At 44.9% G+C, this 16504-nt stretch overlaps 1 long non-coding RNA gene across 1 annotated transcript; it reads right to left on the minus strand.

Annotated features, from left to right (window-relative positions):
- Positions 1 to 13125: 13125 nt before the first annotated feature.
- LOC123439764 lies at positions 13126 to 14377 on the minus strand. Its single transcript, XR_006630149.1, has 2 exons — positions 13819 to 14377; positions 13126 to 13676 (listed from the first exon to the last, which is right to left on the minus strand). It is a non-coding gene; the product is annotated as an uncharacterized LOC123439764 (long non-coding RNA).
- Between the last annotated feature and the right edge of the window lie 2127 nt (positions 14378 to 16504).

Here is a 16504-nt window from a genome sequence, read left to right on the forward strand (position 1 = left end):
GAAATAAATAGCAAATTATTGAAGTAGCTAAAACAGAAACAAAAACAGAAAAAAATGGGAAAATGCTTACCTGTCGCCTAGCCTGGCCCGACCCATCTCCCTCAGTCGTCTCCTCCCCCGCGCCAGTAGGAGCACGAGGTGGCCGCCGCGTTCTCCGGCGCGGCCACGCAGCTGTGCGCCTGCCTGGCCGCCGCCTCGCGCTGCCAAGGCCGGGGATAAGCTCCCCGAGCCCGTGGCTACCCATTCCCAGCGCCAGTTCTTCCCCCTCCTCTCGGATCTCTCCTCCCCCTTCTGCCGCCATTGGAGCCGAGCAAAGCTCGAGCTGCCTGTGCCCCTAGCCATAGGATCCCCTCTCTGAGTGCGCCGTTAGCTCCGCCTCGTCGTTCTGGTCCTCCCTGCAGAAGCCGAAGCTTCCCGGAGCCCTGCAACGCCCACGGCACTGTCGTCTTCAACCTTTGGCCGCCGGCGAGCTCTGCTCGATTCGTCGCCCCCAGGCCTTCCCCGAGCCGTCTAAGCCGTGCTCTGCACTCCCCGTGAGCGTGTGGTATTTTCCCCTAAGCTCTCCCCGTCGATCCCCTTCTCTAGGCTAAGTTCCATCGGAGCCCGACGAGGACCGCCGCTGCAGCTCGTCGCCGGTAACCCTCCGTGAAGTGCTGGTCCGTCTGAGGTTACCAACAGCCTCAGGACGTCGTGTAGGTGCGTTAGGTGCCCAGCCCCGAGCGTTTTGACCCCGTATCCGATGGCTTCGACGATGGCCGAACTTGGTCGCCGCCAAGCACGTCGCCGGCATTGATTCCGGCAACCCCAGCCCCTGGGGCTTGTCCCATCGTGCGCGCCATCGAGTGGCCGTTCCTCCCATGGTCTCATTCGTGCGTTTGGCCCTCTGTGCGCCATTTCCGAGCCCCCCCGAGGTTCTGGTGCTCGCCGGAGGCTCCCCGCCGGCGAGGACGACCTCGTCGCCGGTGGATTTCGGCTGGCCTGAGCCCCTGACTGGTGGGGCCAGCCTCTGGCAAGATTAGAAATAATAAAAACAAACCAGTAAAAATAATAAGACACTGACATGTGGGTCCAGTGGGTTTAATTAACTAAATAAGATTAATCCTAATCTAAAATTGACCAGAGAGACTTACCAGTGGGTCCCACTGGTCAGGTTTGACTTTCAACGGCCAGATGGACCTGCTGATGTCATGCTGATGCAATAAAAGTATTTTCGAGTATAAAAATAATTCCAGAAATGTTTAAAACTTCAAAAATTCATAGAAATTAATATGTAACTCCAATGAAAATAATTTATATATGAAAAAGTATTAGAAAAATTCAAGGAATCTGAATATGCTATTTTCATTCATGTTTGAAAAAGTTACAGAACCCAAACATGTAGATTAATGATTAAGCCAATTCTTATAAATACTTTATAAATGGAAATTGGAAAATATTCAAATTTCATTATGAATGACATGATCACACACTGTCCTAATTACAAATCAGTACCTAACATGACATCTCATGCATGTTAACATCAAGTAGATCTGAGCATTAGGTCGAATCAATTAAATCGGTATTCGAGAATACCTCGTTTGAATTGATATTTGAATGTGATTCAAATCAACTTCAAACCTAATACATGTTGATGATAATAGTTTATCACCTTGCATTCTCATGCCATGCTCATGCATCATCTTGCTTGCATATGATTGTTGCCATTCATTTCGGTAGGCTCCGCACCCCCGGATTCCACCGAATATCCGTGTGACGGATATTGTCCCTCCTTTGAGCAACAAGGCAAGCAACCCTTTTGATCATCCTGATAAATCCCATGTTCTTGCTCCTGCACTTATTTATTGCATTAGGATCAAATGCTTCAAATGCTTTTGCCACGTTAGTTGAACCCACTTCCTTTGCATGACCTATCCTTGTCACAGTAAATAGCCGAACCTTGCAACCTAGCATACCTGGTAGTTGCTTGAGCCTTGATGTGCCTTATCCTGCTATGCATGCTATGCTTAGAGTTGTGTATGGTCTGTCATCTGGGAGATGAACAGAATTGTGAGAATGTGTTCGGTAAGCAAAGGTTGTGTGTTGAACCTGATTTGGTAAAGGTACCGGTGAAAGGCTGTGTAGGAGTACATGGCGGGTTGTTTCATTGGAACCGTCCATAGGAACTGAGTTCCGTGTATGTAATCCAAGACTAGATACTACCACATGCTGGGCCATGAATTATGACCCCGCTCGGCCTATTAATCACTTAGTACTCGGTCCAGGAGTTGCAAGTAGTTTCTGGTGTTTATAGTAATGCTGGAGGCCGTGCATGGTGCTGACCTGAGAGGTGGGCCGTGATGCGGTAGGCAGTGGCACGGTGTACCAAGTGGCACCCGGATGGTGGGCTTGGGAACCCTGCGCACATCGTTTGAGGCCGTGGCAGAAACCTCGGCCGGAATTCCGTACGGGTTACTCTCAGATAGGCGATAAACCTGGACTAGGTACTAGTGTGGTTAACGCTCGTGGCCGACTCGCTCGCTGGGCTTCCGCTTGAAGGTTGCCGAGGTGCATGACGTGCACATGGCGATAAGTGGCGAGAGCGTGTGTGACGAAGTACACCCCTGCAGGGTTATGATCTATTCGAATAGCCGCGTCCGCGGATATGGACTACTTGGAGACATATGTCGTTCATAGATAACTTTAATGGCTACTCATAAAATCGTCAAGATAAGCGTGAGTGTCGTGGACGGCATTTCCGTATGGAGACGGAATGATTCCATGATAGTGTATTGTTGTGGTGTTAGTGGACTCGTGTGCGAGAAATCAAGTTGTCAAAATTATTTAAAAATGCAAGTTGTCTAGCCACGAGTCAGATGCTGGCTTCCCGCATGAAACCCCACAATACCTTTTGATACCTTGCATGAGTAGTTAGTTATCCTAAAGTCTTGCTGAGTACCTTCGTACTCATGTTTGCTTAATAAATGTTGCAGAGGTTGTTAATGACCCTAATGGAGGGTTCTTCGTAGCCCTACGTTGGATCTGTAGTATAGTCAGGCCATGTGCCTTGTAGTTGTCATGTCTGTACTCAGACAGTTTAAACTCTTCCGCTGGCTTGTAACTGAATGACTGCTATTATGGGTCGTGAGACCCTTAATGTGTAATATTATGTGTGTGGCTCTTCCGAGCCTCTTAAATAAAGCTTGTATGTTTATGGTTATGTTGTGATGCCATCGATGTATCTATACATATCGGTATGCCATGCATACGTGTGTCGTACTTGATATGTATGGGGTTCGATTACCTAGTCGTGAACTTTAGTAGCATTCCTTACAAGGAAATGCCCCTTTGTGATCCAACGAGCCTTGGTAGCTCGCTACTGCTCCGGACACATTGGTTGACCGGCATGTGTCCTTCTTAGCTGTTCTGTCTGTCCTCTTTGGGAAATGTCTCACGATGTAATGGAGTCCTTTAGCTTGCTACGACTCGTCTATACTCGCTGGTGACCGACACCTGCTTTGTTGGGTCATGTATGCCTGTCCTTGTACGGTACTGCCACTTTGGTTTATGACTAGACATGTCGATCCGGGTTCTTTGACATTGGAATGCTAGCGACACTATTGCATACGTGAGTCAAAAGACGCAAACGGTCCCGGCTAAGGTAAGGCTGCAGCCGTGGAGTTAACCGTGCGTGAGACCGCAAAGGGATGCGATGTGTTACAGGCTGGACTCCTATGGCTTAGGATCGGGGTCCCGACAATAGTAACTTGTTGGAAGTGATACATTTTGATGTATGCAGTCCAATGGGTGCTGAGGCACGCAGTGGATATCATTATGTTCTTACTTCAATGACGATTTGAGCAGATACAAGAGTATTTACTTAATGAATCACAAGTCTGAAATATTGAAAGGTTCAATTCTGTTTCAGGAGTGAAGTTCGTCGTAACAAGAGGATAAACTGTCTACGATATGATCATAGAAATGAATATCTAAGTTCCAAGCTTTGGTACGCAGTTAAGACAATGTGGAAATTGTTTTGCAGTTCATGCCACCTGGAACTTCATAGTGTGATGATGTGTCTGAACGTCATAGCCACGCACTATTTGGTATGGTGCATGCTATGATGTCTCTTATCGAATTACCACTATCGTTTATGGGTTATGCATTAGAGACAACCGCATTCACTTTAAATAGGGCACCGCGTATTTCCGTTGAGATGACACAGTATAGACTGAGGTTTAGAGAAATCTAAACTGTCGTTTCTTGAAAGTTTGGGGCTTCGACACTTATGTGAAAAAGTTTCAGTCTGATAAGCTCCAACCCAAAGCGGATAAATGCATCTTCATAGGATATCCAAAACAGTTGGGTACATATCCTATCTCATATCCGAAAGCAAAGTGTTTGTTTCTAGAAACTGATCCTTTCTCGAGGAAAGGTTTCTCTCGAAAGAATTGAGTGGGAGGGTGGTAGAACTTGATGAGGTTACTGAACCATCACTTCAACCATTGTGTAGCAGGGCGCAGGAAATTGTTCCGGTGGCGCCTACACCAATTGAAGTGAAAGCTGATGATGGTGATCATCGAGCATCGGATCAAGTTACTACAAGCCTCGTAGGTTGACAAGGTCGCGTACTACTACAGAGTGGTACGGTAACCCTGCCTTGGTGGTCATGTTGTTGAGCAACAGTGAACCTACGAGTTATGGAGAAAGCAATGGTGAGCCCGGATTCCGACAAATGGCTGGAAGCCATGAAATCCGAGAGAGGATCCATGTATGAAAACAAAGTGTAGACTTTGGAAGAACTACTTGATGGTCATAGGACTATTGAGTAAAGATGGATCTTTAAAAGGAAGACAGACGATGATGGTGATAAGTCACTATTAAGAAAAGCTCGACTTGTCGCAAAGATGTTTCCGACAAGATCAAACAGTTGACTATGATGAGACTTTCTCACTCGTAGCGATGCTAAAAGTCTGTTAGAATTATGTTTGTAGTTGATGCATTATTTATGAAATATTGCACATAGGATGTCAAAACATTGTTTCCTCGACGGTTTCCTTGAGCAAACATTGTATGTGATACAACCAGGAGGTTTTGTCGATCCTAAAGATACTAACAAGTATGCAAGCTCCAGCGATCCTTCAATGGACTGGTGCAAGCATCTCGGAGTTGGAATATACACTTTGATGAGATGATCAAAGATTTTGGGTTTGTACAAGGTTTATGAGAAACTTGTATTTTGAAAGAAGTGAGTGGGAGCACAATAGAATTTCTGATAAGTATATGTGGTTGACATATTGTGGATCAGAAGTAATGTAGAATTTCTGTAAAGCATACAAGGTTGTTTGAAAGGAGTTTTCAAAGGAACACCTAGATTGCGCTACTTGAATGTTGAGCATCAAAGATCCATGGAGATAGATCGAAAGCGCTTGATAGAAGTTTCAACAAGATGCATGCCTTGACAAGTTTTTGAAGGAGTTCAAAATAGATCAGCAAGGAAGGAGTTCTTGGTTGGGTTGTAAGGTGTGAATTTGAGTAAGACTCAACACCCGACCCCGGCAGAACAAAGAGAATAGACGAAGGTCGTCTTCTATGCCTTGGTCGTAGAATCTGAAGTATGCTATGCTGGGTACCGCACCTGATGTGTGCCTTGACTCAAAGTCTGTTGAGAGGTACAGAGAGTGATCCATGATTGAATCACTAGCAGCGGTCAAAATTTATCCTTACTAACTGATGGACTAAGGAATTTTTCTCGATTATGGAGGTGGTTAAAGAGTTCGTCGTAAAGTGTTACGTCGATGCAAGCTTTGACACTAATCCGAATAACTATGAGTAGTGAAACGGATTCGTATAGTAGAGTAGATATTTGGAGTATTTCCAAATATCACATAGTAGCAGCATCTATAAGATTACATAAAGATTTCTAAAGAACACACGGATCTGAAAGTTTCAGAACCGTTCACTAAAACCTCTCTCACGAGCAAGACGTGATCAGACCCCATAACTATATGGGTGTTGGATTCGTTGGAATCACATGGTGATGTGAACTAGATTATTGACTCTAGTGCAAGTGGGAGACTATTGGATATATGCCCTAGAGGCAATAATAAATTAGTTATTATTATATTTCTTTGTTCATGATAATCGTTTATTATCCATGCTATAATTGTATTGATTGGAAACACAGTGCATGTGTGGATACATAGACAAAACACTGTCCCTAGTAAGCCTCTAGTTGACTAGCTCGTTGATCAAAGATGGTCAAGGTTTCCTGACCATAGGCAAGTGTTGTCACTTGATAACGGGATCACATCATTAGGAGAATCATGTGACGGACTAGACCCAAACTAATAGACGTAGCATGTTGATCGTGTCATTTTGTTGCTACTGTTTTCTGCGTGTCAAGTATTTGTTCCTATGACCATGAGATCATATAACTCACTGACACCGGAGGAATGCTTTGTGTGTATCAAACGTCGCAACGTAACTGGGTGACTATAAAGATGCTCTACAGGTATCTCTAAAGGTGTTCGTTGAGTTAGTATGGATCAAGACTGGGATTTGTCACTCCGTATGACGGAGAGGTATCTCGGGGCCCACTCGATAATACAACATCACACACAAGCCTTGCAAGCAATGTGACTTAGTGTAAGTTGCGGGATCTTGTATTGCGCAACGAGTAAAGAGACTTGCCGGTAAACGAGATTGAAATAGGTATGCGGATACTGATGACCGAATCTCAGGCAAGTAACATACCGAAGGACAAAGGGAATGACATACGGGATTATATGAATCCTTGGCACTGAGGTTCAAAGGATAAGATCTTCGTAGAATATGTAGGATCCAATATGGGCATCCAGGTCCCGCTATTGGATATTGATCGAGGAGTCTCTCGGGTCATGTCTACATAGTTCTCGAACCCGCAGGGTCTGCACACTTAAGGTTCGACATTGTTTTATGCGTATTTGAGTTATATGGTTGGTTATCGAATGTTGTTCGGAGTCCCGGATGAGATCACAGACGTCACGAGGGTTTCCGGAATGGTCCGGAAACGAAGATTAATATATAGGATGACCTCATTTGGTTACTGGAAGGTTTTCGTGCATTATCGGAAAAGTTTCAGGCTCATAGGTAGTGTACTGGGAGTGCCGGGAGGGGTGCCGGGGACCATCAGGAGGGGTGTCACGCCCCAAGGGGTCTCATGGGCTATGGGAAGAGATAAACCAGCCCCTAGTGGGCTGGAATAAGTTCCCGCTAAGGCCCATAAGGTTTGAGAAGGAAAAAACACAAGGTGGAAAGAGTTTCCAAGTGGGAAGGTGGAATCCTACTCCAAGTAGGATTGGAGTAGGACTCCTCCACCTCCAATTTCGGCCAAATATTTAGGTTTTGAGGCTGCCTCCTCCCCTCCCTCCCTCCTATATGTAGTGGGGTTTTAGGGCTGATTTGAGACAACTTTTGCCACGGCAGCCCGACCACATACCTCCACGGTTTTTCCTCTGGATCGCGTTTCTGCGGAGCTCGGGCGGAGCCCTGCTGAGATTAGATCACCACCAACCTCCGGAGCACCGTCACGCTGCCAGAGAACTCATCTACCTCTCCGTCTCTCTTTCTGGATCAAGAAGGCCGAGATCATCGTCGAGCTGTACGTGTGCTGAACGCGGAGGTGCCGTCCGTTCGGCACTAGATCGGAGTGGATCGTGGGACGGATCGCGGGACGGTTCGTGGGACGGTTCGCAGGGCGGATCGAGGGACGTGAGGACGTTCCACTACATCAACCGCGTTCACTAACGCTTCTGCTGTGCGATCTACAAGGGTACGTAGATCGGAAATCCCCTCTCGTAGATGGACATCACCATGATAGGTCTTCGTGCGCGTTGGAAATATTTTGTTTCTGATGCGACGTTCCCCAACAGATTGTCTGTACAAGAAAGTGAGTGGGAGCTCTGTAGCTTTCCTCATACTATATGTGGATGACATATTATTGATGGGGAATAATATAGAGTTGTTGGAGATCATAAAGGCCTATTTGAACAAGTGTTTTTCAATGAAGGACCTTGGAGAAGTTGCATACATATTAGGCATCAAGATCTATAGAGATAGATCGAGATGCCTCATAGGTCTTTCATAAAGTACATACCTTGACAAGATATTGAAGAAGTTCAATATGGAAAACTCAAAGAAGGGGTTCTTGCCAGTTTTGCAAGGTATGAGATTGAGTAAGACTCAGTCACCGACTACTGTAGCAGATAGAGAGAAGATGAGTATTGTCCCCTACGCTTCAGCCGTAGGCTCTCTAATGTATGCCATGCTGTGTACCAGACCTGATATAAACCTTGCCATAAGTTTGGTAGGGAGGTATCAAAGTGATCCCGGTATGGAACACTGGACAGCGGTCAAGAATATCCTTAAGTACCTAAAGAGGACTAAGGAGATGTTTCTCGTTTATGGAGGTGACGAAGAGCTCGTTGTAGAGGGTTACGTTGATGTTAGCTTCGACACAGATCCCGATGACTCTAAGTCACGGACCGGATACGTGTATGTTTTGAATGGCGGGGCACTGAGCTGGTGCAGCAGCAAGCAAGAAGTTGTGGCAACATCTACATGTGAAGAGAAGTACATAGCTGCTTCAGAAGCGGCTCATGAAGGGATTTGGATGAAGGAGCTCATCATCGACCTTGGAGTGGTCCCAAGCACGTCGGGTCTGATGACACACTTCTGTGATAACACTGGGGCCGTTCCATAGCCAAGGAGCCCAGGTTTCACTGGAAGACCAAGCACATCAAACGCCACTACAACTCCATTGAGGTCCATGTCCAGAGTGGAGTAATAGATATTTGCAAAGTGCACACGGATCTGAATATTGCAGACCCGTTGAGTAAACTTCTTCCTCGAGCAAAACATGATCAACACCACAATGCTATTGCTGTTCGATACATCACAATGTAATAAGATTATTGACTCTAGTGCAAGTAATAGACTGTTGGAAATATGCCCTAGAGGCAATAATAAAATGGTTATTATCATATTTCCTTGTTCATGATAATTGTCTATTGTTCATGCTATAATTGTATTAACACGAAACAGTAATACATGTGTGAATAAATAGATCACAATGTGTCCCTAGCAAGCCTCTAGTTGGCTAGCTCATTAATTAATAGATGATCATGGTTTCCTGATCATGGACATTAGATGTCATTGATGACGGGATCACATCATTGGGAGAATGATGTGATGGACAAGACCCAATCCTAAGCATAGCACTAGGTCATATTGTTTGTATGCTAAAGCTTTTCTAATGCCAAGTGTATTTTCCTTCGACCGTGAGATTCTGCAACTCCCGGATACCGTAGGAGTGCTTTGGGTGTATCAAACGTCACAACGTAACTGTGTGACTATAAAGGTGCACTACGGGTATCTCTGAAAGTGTTTGTTGGGTTGGCACGAATCGAGATCGGGATTTGTCACTCCGTGTGATGGAGAGGTATCTCTGGTCCCACTCGATAGAACATCATCATAATGAGCTTAGTGTGACTAAGGAGTTAGTCACGGGATGATGTGCGACAGAACGAGTAAAGAGACTTACCGGTAACGAGATTGAACAAGGTGTAGGTATACCGACGATCGAATCTCGTGCAAGTTCTATACCGGTAGACAAAGGGAATTGTATACGGGATTGATTGAATCCTTGACATCGTGGTTCATCCGATGAGATCATCGTGGAACATGTGGGAGCCACCATGGGTATCGAGATCCCTCTAATGGTTATTGGCCGGAGAGTGTCTCGGTCATGTCTGCATGCCTCCCGAACCCATAGGGTCTATACACTTAAGGTTCGATGATGCTAGGGTTATAGGGAATTGTTATACGAGGTTACAGAAGGTTGTTCGGAGTCCCGGATGAGATCCCGGATGTCACGAGGAACTTCGGAATGGTCCGGAGGTAAAGATTGATATATAGGATGGATGGGTTTGGACGCCGAAAATGTTTCAGGCACCACCGACAAAGTGTCGGGACCACTGGAAGGGTTCCGGAGGCCCACTGGGAGGGGCCACAAGCCCCGGAAGGCTACATGGGCCAAGTGCGGGAGGGAACCAGCCCCTAGGTGGGCTGGTGCGCCCCCACACATAGCCCAGGCGCACGAGAGACGGAGGGAGGGGAAACCCTAGGCGCTGGTGGGCCTAAGGCCCACCTAGGGGTGCGCCACCCCCCTCTCCTCCCTAGCCGCCCCCCTCAAAGGGGAAACCCTAAAGGGGGCGCCACCCCTCCCTTCCCCCTATATATAGTGGGGGGTTTTGGCCTTTTGAGATACGGTTTTTCCATCTCTCTCGGCCCAGCCCTGTCTCTCTTCTTCCCCCTCTCCCACGGTGCTTGGCGAAGGCCTACCGGGAGACCTCGTCTCTCCATCGACACCACACCGTCGTGCTTCTGGAGATCTTCCCCAACCTCTCCCTCCTCCTTGCTGGATCAAGGTGCAGGAGACGTCACCAGGCTACAAGTGTGTTGAACGCGGAGGTGTCGTGGTTTGGCACTAGATTGAAATCACACCGCGATCTAAATCGCCGCGAGTACGACTCCATGAACCGCGTTCTAGCAACGCTTTCTCTTAGAGATCTTCAAAGGTATGAAGATGCACTCTCCCCTCTCTCGTTGCTGGTCTCTCCATAGGAAGATCTGAATATGGTGAAGGAAAATTTTGAATTTATGCTACGTTACCCAAAACTGCCTATATATATCCCTCCACCATCTCTCATTCGAGACAGAAGCACTCAAAGCACACACTTCATTGCCAGATCCATTTTTCTTAGAGAGAGCTTCCTACTCATGTGTTTAGACCAAGATATTCCAATCCAATCATTTGAAACTTGATCTCTAGCCTCCCCAAGATTCTTACCACCAAATCAATCTCTCCTACCCATGCATATTCTATGAGAGGGTGATTGTGTGTTGGCGAGACTACCTTTAGAAGCACAAGAGCAAGGAGTTCATCATTCTACCACATCTATTACCTTTTGGAGGGTGGTGCCTCCTAGATTTTTTAGGTGTCACTTGGGAGCCTCCTACTTCGTGTTGTGGAGTTGAACCAAGATGTTTGTAAGGGCAAGGAGATTGCCTACTTCGTGAAGTTCTAACGTGAGTAAGGCTAGTCCTTCATTGGCAGAAGCGATGGTGGAATAGACAAGGCCGTTTCTTCATGGACCCCTTGTGGGTGGAGCCCTCCGTGGACTCTCGCAGTCGTTACCCTCCGTGGGTTGAAGTCTCCACTAACATGGACGTACGATAGCGCCACCTATCGGAACCATGCCAAAAATCGACCAGTCAACCTCACGTGTTTGATTTCCCTACCTTACTCCTTTACTTTACACTTGCATGTTTTACATTCCGCTGTTATACTCTTAGAACTGCATGTGTAGGGTGTACCTGACTTGCCATAATTGCTAAAACTGGCCCACAACTAAAATCGAGAAAAGTCTAAGTTTTTATCTTGTCAAGTAGTCTAATACCCACCTCTAGACATTCTTTCAATCCTACACTTATTGAGCAATTAAAGAACTTAATTACGATTTTAAACTTGCCGGTGAAAAGAGCTTATTCTATATTAGCTCACGGAATGAATGGAGGACACAAGCTTATGAAAATGCTAATTTATTTAAATAAAAGGTTAAAATATGGCATGATAAGAGAATTCAAAAATGATAATACAATGTGGGGTACTTAGTGCTTTTGTACTATTCTCGTTTTAGATTTTTTTGCACGGAAACTCCTCTCCAAATGGGAAGGACCTTATGTTGTCGAGGAGGTTTATAGCTCGAGTGCTATAAAATTAATAACTTCAAATGTAAAAACCCGAGAGTGGTGAATGGGCAAAGAATTAAGCAATATATTTCAGGTACACCCATTAATGAGGAAACTAATGTCATCCAAGTCATAACGTGGGAGGAGCACATAAAGGAAGTCTTCCGAAACACTCCATAAACCTGAAAAAGGGTAGGTACATGGCACAGTAAGTAAACCAACTCCAAAAAATCCAATTTTTTCTTTTTTTGTTTTGGTATTTTGGAAAAATATAAAAGTAAAAAGGTCTTCCTAAGCACATAGTTTGACCTCGAAAAATTCAATACATACACTCTCGTGTGGTTTGACCACAGCGTCACGAGATTTTCCTCTGTTCTAAGTTTTGCGCTATTTTTCTGACAAATATAGATCACCATGGCTTTACCAAGCCCTTCCAAAAACAAGTTATTCGAGAAGGTCATCAATTCCTACCTACCTGAGGTGATGAAGCATCCTCAAGCCATTGAGATGCATGATGGGGTGCTTCACATTCGGGATGTTCAAGACCCAAGAAGGAGGGAAGCAAGAAGGCCAGGTTGAAGTAGTGGAGGAGGAGATCTTCAAGTGCCAAGGGATGGTTGTGCGTGGTCTGAGTGCTCACCACTCTATGATGACAGATTTCATCCGGCAAAACAAGCTGGACACATAGAACATGGGATAAATTCTCTCTCAGATCCAAGATCTAATCAATCACCTCCAAGATCAAATCTATGAATGCCAAGGCCAAAACTATGAGTACGAATCTAGGTTTCAGAGGATGAGCTTCAGTGCTGGTTTCAGTACTCCTGAGAAAAAAAAATTCTTTCGATGATGGGGAGTCTACGTGCTGGAGTACATAGGACACCCCTACTACACCCCCAGCATCACCTGATGAGGATGCTTGAGTACATGGGTATGGGTGCCACTCTTGGCTTGGCCCAAGCTTGAGGGAGGTGTTGCGGTATCATATCACCATCGCTTCCATCATTAATATCTATCTTAGTTCAATCCTTAGTTGTTTCATGAATGGGAGAATTTATTTTATACCCTTAGTTGTGTCACACTCGACAGGTTTGCCCCTAGTTTTGGAAAACCCTCGTTCTTGCCCAAACCACTTTGCTCATCTTATGTTTTTGCCCTTCCATATCAATTCCATCCAGTTAGTCTTGTTTGACTGTGTGTTGACCGTCTATGAACTTTTCACTGGACCATTTTTCCCCTGCTTCCTCACTCTTCCAGTGGACATTTCCAGGTGAGACCGATCATTGAGAAAACCAACCCTCTCTTCTCACTATCATGTGGGACCAAAACAGACAAAATCTCTGATGGACACTGCCATATTGTAAACATAACATAAAATTTTCATTACTTTTTGTGCAATAGTTAACACTTCATGAACTAATTAAAACACTGGATAATTAACACAATCCATAGTTGCTAGCTATACTAGCTAATTACATTGTGTCAAGTATTAAAAAAACTACAACTCAATGATTTAAAGGCCGCCCTATGTAGGACGATGATGAGATCGCCGGAGCCAAACGGATTGGCCACCACGGGCGCGCTAGCGCTCAACAAATCATCCTCTCACGTGCGTCCCCGTGACAGACGCTTGGCCACCACCCTGCAATGTGGAAGGAGGCCCGAGGGAGGCTATTGCTTTTGCGCCACCGTCCTCTACCATCTCTCCTCACCGACGAGATCTATGGCTCCGCCATTGATCGGCCGCAGCTACGTCACCGTCCTCCACCATCTCTCCCCATCAACGAGATCTATGGCTCCACCATTGACCGGCCGCTGCTGCACCATCGTCCTCCACCGTCTCTCCCTACCGACGAGATCTTGGCTCCACCATCTCTCCCCACCGAACTTGGCGTTGCTCCCTGCTCCTATCAGGGAAGATAAAAGGGGAGGGTGAGAGAGAGAGAGAGAATTGAGAGAGAAAGGGAGACAGAAGGAGGAGAGGAAGGAGCACGGGTAGGGTGGTGCACGCGCGCAACCTCGATAGCCGTACACGGAGACGAGACGTACCTTGGGCACGGAGACGTGGTGGATCGGGGCGGATTTCCTCCTGGATGTGCTCGAGCCCAACCCCGACGATGTTCTAGGGCTCCACCACCAACGGGACCTCTGCTGGCCTCCCTTCACGGGCCATGGATAGGATCTAGAGCCCGTGAGATTTTAGAGAGAGGAGGGAGGGATCCAGGTTAGGATTTGACCTATGGGAGAGAAACAGAAGGGAGCAAGGAGAGTGGTTGCTCCCAATTGGCATTGTATCTCAAGAGATTGAAGAGGCATGGGTAAAATGGTCGAGCGAAAATTACGCACACGGTCAACACACGGTTAAGCGGCACTCACCGGACGGAAACGTGACGGAAGGGAAAAACCATAAGAGGAGCAAACAGATTTGGAGAAAACTGAGGGTTTTCCAAAACTAGGGGCAAACCTGTCGAGTGTGACACAACTAAGGTCATGGAATTAATTATCCCTTCATGAATTAGAGATATAAATTACAGATTTTCTTTGCTTAGAATTTTTTTGAGTTCCATCTATCCTTGTAATCAAGTATACGAGTTATATAATAAGACCGGTTGAGTTTTTCTGCTTCACCTATGTGCAACCATCATCATAGCATGGCAAGAAAAATAAATATAAGGATCATATGCTCAACTCATGAGAAGTAATGACTTCACACAAAAACTGTATATGTGATAAAAGTTGTTTATAGTAAACAAACATAGTATTAGTCATTGTTGCACTCGAAGTAAGATTATAATAGATGGGAGGAGACTCACATATAAATACATTATCTTGGACAGCTTTTATGATTGTGAGCCTTCATAAAATATTATGTAATGATAAAGTGTTGATGTTGGACATGGAAGACAACGTAATGATCATCGTAGTTGAAATTCACATAGAAGTTATATGGTCTTGGATCCTTCAACATGTGATGCTTGACTTAGATCCATTGCTAGCCCAAAAATTACGCTCTAAGTAGAGATACTACTTGTGCATCCATAACCCTTAAACCTAGTTTTCTTGCCATGAGAGTCCACCATACCTACCTATGGATTGAGTAAGATCCTTCAAGTAAGTTGTCATTAGTGCATCAAGACATAAAAATTGCTCCTAAATATTTATCATCTTTTATTGCAAGGAAAATAAGCTTTGTATGATCTCGTGATGGCAAAGAAATAAAAGCGAGAGAGTGAATAATAAAGTTTGCTATCATAAGGGGCAATATAAAGGGACATTCCTTTGCATTAAGAGTTTACATATCCAACGAATTAAAAGTGCGTGATAACCTCTGCTTCCCTCTGCGAAGGGCCTATCTTTTATTTTCAGGAGTGCAATCATGTGCTTGATTCAATAGAGTTTATTCCTCTTCCAACCTATTAATCATATAGTGGCAAGAACCATGTGTTGAGGAAAGATTCAAATTTATATATCCAACTCGATATAGATGATCATGATTTGTTATTGTTGACATTATCCTTGAGGTAAATAAGTTGGATGGCGAGCCATTTAAGCCCGTGTCTTCCTATGTGTCCTATGGAAACATGAGCTAAAAATATGCCTTGTGCGTGAGCAATGATAGAAAATTAAATGATAGTAGAGTACGTGAACTTTCCAAAACCAAATATCTTACATAGATTATCCTCCGAATTATGATGAATTATAATTGTCCCAATGACTGAGAACATAGTTTGTTGATTATCAATAAAGTTTATGCTCCATACCCTAATAGATGTGAATGGATTGTTACTTGTTTATGAGAAGTTATATGATAAAATACTGTCCGCTATGCTAATATTCATGATGCTCTCATGCTCGTGTTTGTTTTTTTATCAAGACATCTCTCTCAAATCATGTGGTCATTATTTTCGAGCTCGGCTTTCGCTTGAGTACAAGCGAGGTCTAAGATTGGGGGAGTTGATACGCTCATTTTGCATCATGAATTACTATTGGTATTTGTGTTGATCCTGCATATTATCCCTTATTATCATACAATTCTTATGCTCTTTCTCTTTGAATATGCAAGGTACATGACTAAGAGGGAAATATTTGGAAACTAGAACTATGGAACGGGAAACCGAAAGAAGGAAGAAAAATCAACTTGCTCCAAATGACTTGAACCTTTACAGAGAATTTTTCTACAATATTTGAGAATTTCTGGGCTAGAAATATACCGGAGATGGGCCACTAGCTGGGCACAAGAAAATAGGGCATGGTCCCCCAAGGTCGCGCCCTAATGGTTTGTGGGGCCCCAGCTGGCCCTCTGGCGACCATCTTCTCCTATATGGTATGTTTTACCCTAGAAAAATTCATAAGTAATCTTTTGGGATGAAGCGCCGTTGTGTCGAGGCGGAAACCTGGGCACATGCCATTTTGCCCTCTAGGAGAGAGATTTTGCCGAGCAAACTTCTTCCGGGAGGGGGAAATCAAAGCCATCGTAATCACCAACACTTCCTCCTTCATGGGAGGACAAATATTCACCAACATCTTCACCAACGCCACCTCATCTCCAACCCTAGTTCATCTCTTGTATTCAATGTGTGCCTCAAAACCTCAGATTGGTACGTGTGGGTTACTAGTTGTGTTGATTACATCTTGTAGTTCATGCTTGTGAGATTATTTGCTGGAAGATATTATGTTGAGATCCTTAATTATTATTATTATTACACCTATGATGTTGAACATGTTAATGATGTGT

This window comes from Hordeum vulgare, chromosome 3H (genome assembly GCF_904849725.1).
Source record: "Hordeum vulgare subsp. vulgare chromosome 3H, MorexV3_pseudomolecules_assembly, whole genome shotgun sequence".
Classification (NCBI taxonomy): Eukaryota; Viridiplantae; Streptophyta; class Magnoliopsida; order Poales; family Poaceae; genus Hordeum; species Hordeum vulgare.